The sequence below is a fragment of the Cricetulus griseus genome, chromosome 5 (assembly GCF_003668045.3).
Source record: "Cricetulus griseus strain 17A/GY chromosome 5, alternate assembly CriGri-PICRH-1.0, whole genome shotgun sequence".
Classification (NCBI taxonomy): domain Eukaryota; kingdom Metazoa; phylum Chordata; class Mammalia; order Rodentia; family Cricetidae; genus Cricetulus; species Cricetulus griseus.
In genome coordinates, this window is record NC_048598.1 from 109,661,465 (window position 1) to 109,675,202 (window position 13,738).

A 13,738-nucleotide genomic window follows, 5' to 3' on the forward strand; every position below is an offset into this window, starting at 1 on the left:
CTTAAATTTATATCAATGTACTAAAATACATACCAATTCAAAATATTTTGAGATTAACAGTTTTTTAGATGAAAGTAGATCCAAATATTTATCCTATTTCTATTTCATCCTCCACTTCTTCTTTTAGAAACAGATTGACTATGACCAATAACAATTTATAACCAACCCCCCTTAAATGAAAACAAACATTTATAAAAAGTAACTCGGGAGCTGGGCTTTGCTGTCACACGCCTTTAATCCCAGCACTCAGGAGGCAGAGATCATCTGGGTCATGAATTTCCATCAGAGATTTTTAGAAACTCAGTGTGGAGTTTCTTTCTTTATGGCAAAAGCTAGCTATACGGGCAAAGAAACTTGCCTTGCTTAATTGCTGACAGCTACCATCCAAACTGGACCAGCAGGGTATGAAAAAGGCAACCACTGAACTTTGCCAAGACAAAGTAAACCAGTCCTTCAAAATTTCCTGTTTCACTGGAAAGTTGATCAGATATGCTAGGCCTGTAGGTCAAATGTGAGTGCCTCAATATTACAGAGAAACCTTGGGTGACTGTCCAGGCAGACATTTGTTTCTGTTAATTCTTCATTTTTCAAAGTCCCTTGCTTGTACTTCCTACTTACTCAGGTAATATTATTTCTTTCTCAGGTCTTTTAATGGGGTTAAAAACTAGATAATTAAGTTTTTCCTAGTTATGAGAAAAGATAAATTTTATACAACTTTAGACTCACCAGGATAGGTTGATAGTTGAATGTTTTCTCTGATTTCTTTAAATACAAACAAATTGGATATCGTAACAATTCTAGCTTAATAACTGTTTTGTTGTATATAATTTTAATATATTAAAGCTAAAACCTTTGTTTTTTATTTAGACAAAAGAGGAAATGCTGTGTAAATTATGCTCTGATTGGTTTAATAAAGAAGCTGTTAAGAGTTAGTTAGTAATAAGTCTGCCCTATTGGTCAAGGTTAATAATTTAAGCCTCTGAGTGATTGTTATGGAAGTGGGTATAGGACAGGGTGGGACAGAGGAACCTCAGATTGGTTGGGGCACTTACTGTTTATATAAATGTACACTGGTGTGGTTACTTCTTTACAAAAATGCAAGCGAAGCCCTCAAATAGCCGTTACCTATCATACAGCTGTTCTGACTCTAGCAGAATCCTCCTAGAAAACGATCAAAATTATGGAGAATTATTTCTGCATAGTGAAGATTAAATTAATAATAAAGCACTTGCTAATATTAGAAACTTATTTTACTAAGAGGTTATGCTTAATTGTGGAAAACACCCTGCCTGTCTTATCATACCATGGCTTTCCCAGCAAGCCTCTGAAGTCAATTCCATTTGGGTACTGACTTTAACAATAGAGATAAGGAGAACTGAGTGGGTTAAAATACCAAGTTTAAATGAAATGAACACAGCAGGGAAATTAAGGAATTAGAAAGATAGATCTGGATTCTTTGCACAAGGCACAAACTTCACTGGGGAGCACTAGTTTGCCTTTATAGGTCAAACCCTTAACTACCTCAAAACTACTTCTTCATGTGTATAAGGGTTTTCACTGCCACATTTATCCCAATGCCCCTCTGCACTGCTGTGTTTAAATACTACCATAGAGTGCTTAGAAATAATTGACTTCTATATGATAAGAGGATCTTGTAGGAAAAGCAGAGGATGTAAAAATGTAACATCAGTGTGCTCTTTCCTGGCACACAGTAGGGTATTTTCTGTCCCATTTGGGTTTGCAGAGAACTCTATATAGTTCTTCCAGTTGAGATGAAGTACTGTATATGTACAAGGTATTGCTCTAGAATGTGTGCCACTTCTCTGCAAAGTTATTCTATACTAGTCAAACTTAGAGGTAACTTAGGTTAATTTTAAAGCTTGTGAGCTTTCCCTCATAACTTTTTGTTGTGTCTATTGTGGCCCTTGTTCAGCTCATGCCTAGGAAGAGTAGTTTCCTTTTATAAATAAGTAAGCCATGGTAACAAAAAAGATTGGATCTGGTAAAAAAGTTCAGAGCAAAGTGATGGATAGCTTTATAAACATTTGGCATGATGGATTTATAAACATCTGACAACTCTCTGCAATGATAGCCTAATGTTAATCAGTTTATAGTTGCTATTGTCTGAAGATAACATATAAAATAATATGCAAAATTTCTCTTCTTATTTATCAGTTGTGTGAAAGGAATTTACATCTCATCTATATTGGTAAACATATTAAGGTTATAACATGGTTACTTGGAAATAACTGGACTTTTTAAAGGAAACAGTTGATCTTTTTAAAGAGCACACCACCCCAGAAGGTTTTTGCATTCTGTAATGTCAGAGATTATTAGAAGAATTAAAGCTTACCTTAAAGAAAAATTATAATTAAACTTGCCTCACCAAAGTCTTGTAATTCCTAGTGCGGATTTCATTCTTTCACTGAATACCAGAAACTCTGCAGTAGAAAAACCGAAAAAATCTCCCCTCTCATAAATGATAATTATTAGTACTTGCTTATGGAGCTATTGCAATACAACAAAAAACAACAACAACAAAAAACAGAACTCTTAAGGTATATGGGCAAAATGCCCAAGTGTTAAAGGCTGTGCTGGTTATAGATGCTCACAAGGCCATTTTATATACTTCTTCTTATAAGTATCTAATTAGATTCTTGCATGAAATTAAAGAACCAGACTATTGTCTGCCTGGTCTATATAGTTATTCATCTTCTGCTCCTTCATCTTTGTGCATGTATGTACATATGTATTTCTTTTCTAATTAAAGTTAATTTTCATAGAATATGTTTTGATCATGCATTTCCCCTACCACATCTCTCAGATCATCCCTCCCTCTCTGAATCCCTGCCTACCCAACTTCATGTACACTCTCTCTGCCCCTCTACAAAATTAGGCATATTTTTATGTTTCTTATAAATTTATCACTAGAGATGAATCTCTTTTGCTAATAAAACACAGCAATTATGATTCCATATGAAAATGCTTTCTTGGCTGCATTTTCCAAAGCAGGCATACTTATTTCTGAAAATTTAAGAATAATAGTCAAAGTTCCTAGGATTTTAAAATGCATGATTGCAAACACGTCTGTTTGTATATGTTGGGAGTATGTAATTTATAAAAGGTTTCTGTTTTAGAATATGCATTCTAAAATGTCTCTTAAATAAAAGATGTATTAATATCTGGATAATAAAATTAACATGACCCATTTTTTCCCCTGAGCTTCCAGGAAGGTCAAATTCTGTCATCAAGTACATGATAAAGTTAGTACTGTAGTCCTGCAAGAAGCTAAGTATCCACACCATTCTTTATGTCTTTAATTTCCTGTTTTTATTCCAGTGAGAATTGTCTTATTGAATATGCCCTTTACTATTTACCACTTATGAAATGTGTTTTAGTGAGAAGAATTATAAGGAAACAGATAAATTGTAGTAATCTACTCTATTTTACCAGGCTGTATATTTATGGTGATCTCTAACATCTGCATGAGCTTTTGAAATACTCTGTGCCATCATGAGGTTTGACATCTCTGTACCCCTAGGCATCTTAGTGTGTAGCAAACTTTTAGTGCCCAATCTCTGTGTGAAATAAATGTTGGCTTAGACAACTGTAATCCAGATACAAAATAAAAATAAAAAAATTTAATCCCTATGATGCCACCATCTCTTTCAGTAAGACAAAGAAAAGACACTGCAGATTTATTAGTAATTGATTTAAAATGACCCAAGGTCAGCTCTGTAGAAGAGATATAGCTCACAAGTAGAAAAAAAAATGAAAGGAAGTCTCTCAGGTTAGGATTTATAGCTGGACTCTTTGTAACTGGAAAGGAAAAAAAGGGGTCCTATCGCAAATGGAATCACCAGCTGTTTCATGTCTCATGTGGCAATCAATAATTCAGGAAAACATTAACTCACAGAAAATCCTGTTTCTTGCCACCTTGGCTTCTGTGGGTCTGTAAAGACCACTCTTCCTCTAGGAGAGGGAGAGAGTGCACTGCTTTACCAGTGCTTCTAAAAGGGCAGAAATCGTGACTACAGCCTTGTGTGCCTTAAGCAGGCAGCCACCTGTACCCTTGTCTTCCAGTCCTACCTTCTCTGGAGATTTACAGACGACCCAGGCCACCTTTCAACTCTTTTGAAACACAATGCCTGGGCAATGTGGAGTAGCATATGTCTTAATTACATGAAAGTAGTAAAGAAGCCACATACAGTAACTTACACAGATTAATACTTGATTTTAAAATCAAAGTCTTGAAGATGGTAGTAAAAATGTAAACGAATTCACTCATTCATTAAAATAAAACTGTATTTCCCATCTGTTGATAGTTCCCAAACCAGAATTATTTTTGGAGTCTGTTTAAAAGCAACATCAAATACACTGTGGTATCATCTAGAATGTCCTGGTTCCTGTCAGCACGTACTGTGACTGCTAAAAGCAACTACTTATCACACTAGCATGCTTTTTAGTATAATTACCTGCCCTTTGGAGATACCACAATTTATCCAAATTCAAATTGTGATGGCAGTTGCAATAGGGATCTGCCAAAACAGTTCCTGAAAATTGCATTTGAAGTCCTGTTCATCATAGAGTGGAAACAGAAGCTTATCATGGAACTGAAGAGAAACTTTTTCCTTCATCTCCCCTTCATTCCCCAACCTCCACCAAAGCTAGTGAGCCATGCCCACTTAACTTCATGTAAATTCTGCTATTTAAAGAGCAATGGCTTTGGTAAAACTGATTTTGCTTTCGGTACTAATGCCTTTTATTTATTTATTTTACTAAGTCCTTTTTCACTGAATGATTGCCAAAGCAGAGGAATATGTAGAACTTGGTTCTGTCTACTCATTAAAAAGCAAAGGACTACTCCTTCTTTTGATCCATCTTTAGCTTGTTTTGTTTTTCCTTGGCATTTCTGTTTAATGTTGTTGTGCTCCCTGTTTCTCAAATCTTCTCCTAACAGCTTCTTTATTCTCAGTAGGTTTGAGTATGGATCTCAAATGTACCATCTGATGTCATAAGCCCCTTGTGTTAGCTAAGGAATGGTGTTGCTATTTCTAATGTAATTAAATACGTCATGAAAGAAGGACAGGGGGAGGGAGGGAAGGAGAGTGGAGAGAGTGGAGAAGGAGACAGAGGGGAAAGGGAGGGAGGCAGAGAGGAGAAAGATTTCATGAATAAATTCAGAAAGAAAGAACAAAGTATAATACTTATTTAGCCCTTTTCCATGGAGGCTAATTATTGCTCCATACCTCCTACGGGATATGTTGAGAGCCTTTAGAAACAACTGTTGTCACATTTATATACTGACATTGAGGTATAATTTGACTTCCATAAAATTCACATATTGTAATTGTACAATTCAACAATTCCAGTGAGCTTATTGAGTGTGTAACCATAATACAGGCAAACTCTAATGGATATTCATACATTCCCCCATATCCCATTAAGGCCATTTATAGACAACTAGACATTACATATGGATGGTTCCACAGTGCAGGCCGAGAAGCATCTCATGAGTAAAGCCATTACTAGCACTGAACTTTACTGCTCATCCCAAACAAATGGAGATACTTACGGGAAGGTTAGTTTTAGGGTAGAATTCAAGACAACAGGGACAATGAGACAGATTGAAACTTGATAGAATACAGAGAGGATAATAAGGAGTGTGAATATTTAACACATAATAAGTGCCAAACTAAGCATGTTAGTAAACATTCACTTGTAACCTTATAAAACTACATCATTGCTGTGGCCATTCCATAGAAAAGGAAACTGTAGTCCTGTTACGATAAATCTTTCCGCCAAAAGCTGCCTGAGCCCTATCGCCACGTGGGTGGTTTCCGCCAGTCGCCGGGTTTCTGCCCACCCCGTGGATGGACAAAATAATACAGAGACATATTAGGTACAAAGCTGCTTGGCCAATGACTAGGATTCTCATCTGTAAGTTCAGTCTCAATTATCATACATCTATATATTTTATAAGACTTGTCATATTGGACGCTTTATTGGCGTTCCTCCTTGCAGATGGATCACATTGTGCTGCTGGAAAAGGAACAAAAAAGGGCACACTTCCTGTTTCCTCGCTTAGATATTAGTCTCCTTGTTATGTCACTTCCTGCTTGGATCACCACTTATCTACTACATTTCCCAGAATCCTCTTTGACTCCTACTCCTGTCTAACTTGCTGCCATTGGCCAAACAGAACATTATTTAACAATCAATAAGATAAACATACACAGTACATTCCCCATCATAGTCCAGAGTGGTAAAGCAAATGAACAGATCAAATTGTAGTTAGGGTTTCTGGCCCACCTGGTCCCTCAGGCTATTAGCCCCAATTAAGTACACAGAGATATATTAACTATTAAACTGCTGGTTGATGATTCAGGATTCTTACTGGCTAGATCTCTCTTAATTATTAACCCATAATTACTAATCTATGTATTGCTACGGGGCTCTGGCTTACCTGTAATCCAACATGTTACTCCTTTTACAGCATTGCATCTCCCTGGTGGCTCCTTTCTCCTTCCTTTCCCCAGGCTTCTCCTGGTCTGGGAGCCCCACCTATGCTTCCTGCCTGGCTACTGCACAGTCACTGTTTTATTCATCAATATATATATTCCCCATCCTAAAAGTTGATACTGGGCTTTAAATTCAGACATTCTGAGTCCCAAATCCATAGTTCTATTAAGTCCCACACACTTCCCATCATCATCCTTTAGGTTGTGGAACCCTATTAGACAAAATACAGACATTCACTAAATTGATGGCAATTGGCCATCAGCATTCAAGGCACTGGTATTAGTAGATGCTGTGCAGATGAAGGAGCCATCTTACAGCATTCTGGGTCTATTTCAGCTTGGCTGTACTATTGACAATGGTGGAGGTATTTCTGTGAAGTGATTAGTTGTGGAGCATGGGAGGGAACTGGATAATAAACAGAAACTAGGCAGAGAAGTGCAAATATTCATGTCTTGGACAGAGTTGTCTATGGAGAAGTTCTTTGTACTGTATCTATAAAATAAAATTAAATAATATTAAAATAACAATTATTTGTTAATGACTTTGTGTCCACATAGTCTAATATCATCATATTCCCCTTTCCATATTTCTGCTCTATTACTATTTTCCTTTGCTATCACACTCTCTCTCCTCATTATTTTTCCAGATGTGTGTCAATGTCATAGACTTTAAACATATTTCAGATTAAATTCTATAAAGGCTATAAATTTTCATTCCCCCTCTCTCTCCTGATATCAGAAGTTTTCAAAAGTCCAAAGATATTTTTGTAGATATTGTTCCATGATAATTCAAATCCCAACTTTGTGAATATGTTTCTTGGCAATTTTGTGAGTTCAAGTACTTCCTGGAGTCCAGGGCTCAAATGTGAAACACAGCAGGGAGAGACTTAAGGGTTGCCTTCTTGGTTTTTGAAAATTGAGCAATCTAAATGTTTCAAAAGGACTCTGCAAAGCCAAGCCACCTAAAGTGATGGGAAGAAACCAGTGCATTGGCTTTCATATGTACATATTAGGTGGTTAGGATTGCTTCAGCTAGATCTTATATAATGGGCAACATATTTGATGCCTAAGAGGGAAAGAGATACAATTAAAGAAAGCTGGAATACTCCAGACAATCATAAATGGCATGTTAAAGTTATACCTCTGGAATATGTGCAGTCTTGGAAGACATACTTACAGGAAATGTGTTCACCCTTCATAAATTGTCCTAGGACATCTTAACAAGGGTGTATTTTCCAAAGACAAATGGAAAACAATATCTACTCTGGTGGCATTTCTCATGTAAGGGATATTTCTGCCTCTGGGAAAGTGGGATTTGGTTATTAACAGTTGACACTACACAGTGTGTGCAAGAGTGTGAAGCAGCCACCCCATCCTCTTGTGTCTAGCTACCTTTCCAAGCATGTGCCTCTACTGAAAGGTAGTGAGTGAAAGGCAAATATCTTGCTTTCTTGCTTTATTCTTTCCAAAAGTTAAGAAATGCTCCAATTACAAAAATAGAAGCTTCCCAATCAAAATACTGGTGTCTCTTAAACAAGCAGTTACAATTCTGAATGCCATCTTAGATCGGAGTGCCAGGAACATACTGCATTTCCTATTTTACTTCCTTCTCTTCTCTTCTCTCTTCTCTTCTCTTCTCTTCTCTTCTCTTCTCTTCTCTTCTCTTCTCTTCTCTCCTCTCCTCTCCTCTCCTCTCCTTTCCTCTCCTCTTCTTTCCTCTCCTCTCCTCTACTCTTCTTTCCTCTCCTCTCCTTTTCTCTTCCCTTCTCTTCTGTTCTTATTTTCTTTCTTTCTCTCTCTCTCTCTCTCTCTCTCTCTCTCTCCCTTTCTTTCTTTCTTTCTTTCTTTCTTTCTTTCTTTCTTTCTTTCTTTCTCTCTTTGTTTTGAGACAGAGTCTGCATATCTGTCCATGCCTGTCCCTAAAACTCTCTGTGTAAACCAGTTTAACCTTGAACTCACAGAGATCTGCCTAAATTTGCTCCAGAGAAATGAAGTTCAAAGGCATGTACCACCAAACTTGCCACCTCTTTCTCTTAATTAATCGAGTGTATATGTGTGTGCATTTGCACACACATGCCAGATGTTATTGTCATGTTTCTTCCTCAATGGCTACTTACCTCTTTTATTAAGACAGGATCTCCCACTGAGTATGGAAATCACTGATTTGGCTGAGCTGATTGGCCAAATAGTTCTACCTCACCCTAGTATTGGAACTACAGATGTGTACCAACTGGCATGATTTTTTCTGTGGGTTCTGGGAATCTGAATTCAGGTCTTTACACTTGTGCAACAGGCAGTTTACTGACTGAGCTGTATCCCCAGCTCCTTTTTGTAGTTTTTTTTTTTTTTAAATAATGGAGTACTCAATGCAGATATTATCAGTCTCTATGATCAGTAATGAAACTATTTGGCAAGGCTGTACCAGTGTGATTCTCTAAGAAGCAGAGAGAGTGTTAGATAACACATCTTCTGGTGCTTGGGGCAGCATTTCCTCTTCATTCTCAATTGGGAGAGATCTCATCTTTAATAGGGGTTTCCTGAAAAAGACATTGAGGCTAGCTAAATTATGGAAAGTTATGATTTCCACCATCAATTTCTCTAGATAAACCACAAAAACTTTCTTCAGTTATGAGGCAAGGATTTGCCTATCCACAGTAGGGTGTTGTGAAGGGTATTCCACAAGTTCTCTAGGCTATTGCCCGTCTTCAGTTTTAAACTTGATTTCTCTTGATAGTGTTCTGTTATAGTCTGACATGAAAATGTTTATAAAGCACTATTCCAGGAAATTTTATCTAATGATAGTTTTAAACTACTTGAAAAATATTCTAGAGATTGAGGAGATGACTATGTAGGTAAGAGTGTTTTCTGTCCAAGTATGAGAACTGAATTCAAATCCAGTTATGGGAGTGACTAACATGAAATGCTACAGGTGATCATGAGACGGGTACATGGGGTCATAAGGAGATCTCAGATAAGTTTGATTTCAAGGGAATCACTTTTTTCAATGTAAATGTTTCCATTAGATAATAAAGCAAAGGAATGTGATAAGCCAAGGGTTCAAAAGTGAAGCAGTGTCTGTGCTTTATGGAAAGTTAGTAGCTATATGAAGACTAGAGACACTTTAGGGCATGCCAGCATCTCCATGTATCTGAACAGGGGATGCAAGAGATAAGGGACCATCATCTAGAAATACCATGAAGTATCTGCCACACTGAGGTCACAATCTTGGATATTTTTATGACTTACAGAAATATAGATTGAGTTTCAAGTCTAAGATGACAATTTAAACTTGGATACAAGTGCCTCAAGTGAGTAATTAATGCTATAGATAATAACTATCAAGTATTGTCTATGTAACTGCCTTTTCAAGTACTTTATAATTGTTTATTAACTTAGCCTGTGTATTGACTCCAGGGGTGGTTAAGTGCTGTTTTCCTCTTTTGGTGAAAGACAAAATTGTAGCAGAGAATCCTGCTATAAGAGTTGCTGTCTTGCCGGGCGTTGGTGGCGCACGCCTTTAATCCCAGCACTTGGGAGGCAGAAGCAGGCGGATCTCTGTGAGTTTGAGGCCAGCCTGGTCTCCAGAGCGAGTGCCAGGATAGGCTCCAAAGCTACACAGAGAAACCCTGTCTCAAAAAAACCAAAAAAGAAAAAAAAGAGTTGATGTCTTCTGTGGGAAGGAGAATAATTTTTCTTTGGGACAGAGCCACTGGTACGATGCCCATGTTCCATAGGATGGTCCCAAATCATTATTCATGTACATATGCCAGAAGCAAGTATTAGAAGGCAACCAGGGTGAGCTGAAGGGGCTGGAGCTGGTAAGTTGATATGATTAAAATTCCTTGTATATACATATGAAATTCTTAAAGAAAAAAATAAAACATATTGTTACTTTAAAAAAGATATCATGTCATAAGACATATGGGAAAGGAGTTTGGGCACACATAATCTGTTCCTGAAGGTTTTGCTCATAGACATTATAGAACTCAGTATGTTATCTAGTTGTCAAGTTGTACAATTTCACGTAAGATAGGACCCTCATGAAACTATGTCCATATGAACTGTAAAAGTTGGAGACTTACCACTCATACTTCAGAATCATCATACTTAACTAATCTTACAATACATTCACCATATAAGAGAGTGTTTTTGACTCTTATATGTATTTCACTTAAATTATAAATTTACTTTGAAATATTGTTTTTCATGTGTGAAACAAACATTGTTTGCTTTTATTAAGCAAGATGATTTGACAGGAAGTGGCATATACACAGTCTCAATGTGACATGTGAAAGTGAACTTGGCAAAGGAAAGTAAGTCATATGTGACACTCCCAAGAGAAGATTGAATTTGCAGTGGGATTATTTGTAATGGAATGCAACAGAAGATATTTTATATTCTCAGACCTATCATTTAACTTTAAGAATGTTATATATTTATTCATTACATACACATATATATGCATAAATATATGTTCATTGGATAAACTTGCTATGAAATAATCTGAGTGTCACTAGGCACAATTGTGAACACTAGATATCCCTCAGAACACTTTCAATTTTTTAATTGACATATGACAGATATTGCTTCTTAAAGATAGAATTATTCCAACCAAATACTCCTTCAAAGAGTTTATAGCCCAAGGAAGGATCCTAAAGCAGCACAAGTATTTAGTTTGTTATGAGAAATGTTATTCAGAGACACATGCAAAGAATTAGAACAGAGATTAAATCCTATCTTCTCATTTTAGGAATTATGGTGATCTTGGCTTTGGGTAGTATATCGAAAAATGATGTTATATTCATAAAAATGCATACTTATCTAAAAGTGGCTCCTTTTATATTTACACATTGTATTACACTAAGTTCCCATTTCTCTGTTTCTTCCTCATAAGTCATTCTTATTAAGGTCAAATATTTTTTATACATCTCCTCAAATATTAATGCAGCATCTTCATGATTCTCAAAAAAAGTATATTTAGTTTCTACATTTAATTTGTACCTGGAATTACAAAAAAATGTCCTTCTCTAGCCCAATTCTTTCTTTTAGTATTCGTTTATTTTACATACTGACCAGTTTCCCCTTCCTCCTTTCCTCCCATTACCCCCACACATACCTCTCATCCAAGACCCCCCCATCCACTCCTCTGTCTCCTTTCAGAAGAGGCAGGCCTCCCATGGGAGTCAACCAACAATGGCACATCAAGGGGAGATAGGACTAAGCTCTTCCCCCCTGAATCAAGGCTGAGTATGTCAACCCAGCATGGGGAATAGGTTCCCAAAAGCCAGCTCAATCACCAGGGATAGGTCCTGATTCCACTGCTAGGAGCCCCATAAAGAGACCAAGCATACAACTGACACACATTCAGAGGACCTAGTTTCATCCTGTGTCGGTTCCCCGGCTGTCAGTTCAGATTCTGAGCTCCCAGAGTTTCAGGTCATCTGTCTCTGTGGGTTCCTCTGTCACATCCTTGAGCCCTCTGGGTCTAGCAATTCCTCCTCTCTGTCTTCAACAGCACTCCTGGATCTCATCCCATGTTTGGCTGTGGATTTCTGTATTTGCTTCCATTAGTTACTGGATGAAGTGTCTCTGATTACAATTAGGGTAGTCACCAATCTGATTTAGGAGAAGGCCAGGTCAGGCACCTTCTCCACTGTTGTTGGGAGTCTTAGCTGGCATCAACCTTTTGGATTCCTGGGAGTTTCCCTGGCACCAGACTTCTTCCTAATCCCCAAAGGTCTCTTCTGTCAAGCTATCTCCTTTATTACTCTCCCCCTCCATCCTGCCCCCAACCTGCTCAACCTGATCCCTCATGTTTTGATCCTTTCTCCCACCCACCAACAGTTTACTTAGGAGATCTATTCTATTTCCTTTTCCCAGGTGTATCCACGCTTCCCTCTTTGGGCCTTCCTTATTACCTTGACTCTCTGGAGCTGTGTTTTGTAGTTTAGTTGTCCTTTGCTTTACGGCTAATATCCATTTATGAATGAATACATACCATGTTTGTCTTTCTGGGTCTGGGCTACCTCACTCAGGATGAATTTTCTTCTAGTTTCACCCATTTGCCTGCAAATTTATGGTGTCATTGTTTTTTAACCACTGAATAATACTTCAATCTGCAAATGTACCACAGTTTCTTTATCCATTCTTTGTTTGAGGGGCATCTAGGTTGTTTCCAGGTTCTGGCTACTATGAATAATACTGCTATGAATATAGTTCAGCAAGAGAACTTGGGGTTGATTGAACATCCTCCAAGTATATGCCCAAGATTTGTGTAGCTGGGTCTGAAGGTAGATTGATGACCAGTTTTCTGAGAAACTGCCACACAGATTTCCAAAGTGGCTGTACAAGTTTTCACTCCCACCAGCAATGTAGGAGTGTTCCCCTTACTCCACATCCCCTTCAACGTAGGCTATCATTAGTGGTTTTGATCTTAGCCATTCTGACAGGTATAAGATGGTATCTCAGAGTCATTTTGATTTGAATTCCCCTGATGTCTAGCACAAGCCATATATTTCATTCAAACTGAACTTTCATCTCAGATCCTTCAAATGATTTTATCTGTATCCATTACCACATGGCAATATGATGGTTTCCCCATATTGCATGCTTTACTGTGGGAGCAAGATTATCAGGGGTCTATGTGGGTATGAAGTGGAGGCCAATAGTCTCAAAATCCTAGGCCCTGAACATCACATTTTTGCTCCAACAGTGAATCATGACCTAATTGGTTCCTATCATGCTGTGTTGCAGTGTGTCACTCTGATTAACATTGAAGTCACTAGTGAGAAATAATGGTGTAGATATGAAAGTAAGGTAGTAAGGATAGAGCTGTACTCACACTAATAATCTTTAAACTGAAAGGTACACATGGCACTGTGCTGATAAGCAATTGGCTGACATTAGACTCGTGTCCCTTCCTGACAACAATGAAGATAAGATGTATACATATTACCATATGCCCAGCAGCCACTTTCATCCTGGAGCTTTATTGGTGGCTTTGACAATGGTTGGTGAAATATCTGGCTCTGGTCAACTGCTAAACTACTTTGTGTCTCATCTTATACTTTTGTAGGAGGGGAAGACTTTTGCTCTCCATCTTCTACTGGCAATCAAGGACTGACTAGATAACTCATCTAACAGATCTGATTTTCTGGTACACTTTGTCCTCAATAGTGTGATGAGTGTGTTTGCTTTCTCCCTAAGAATGGAAAGTG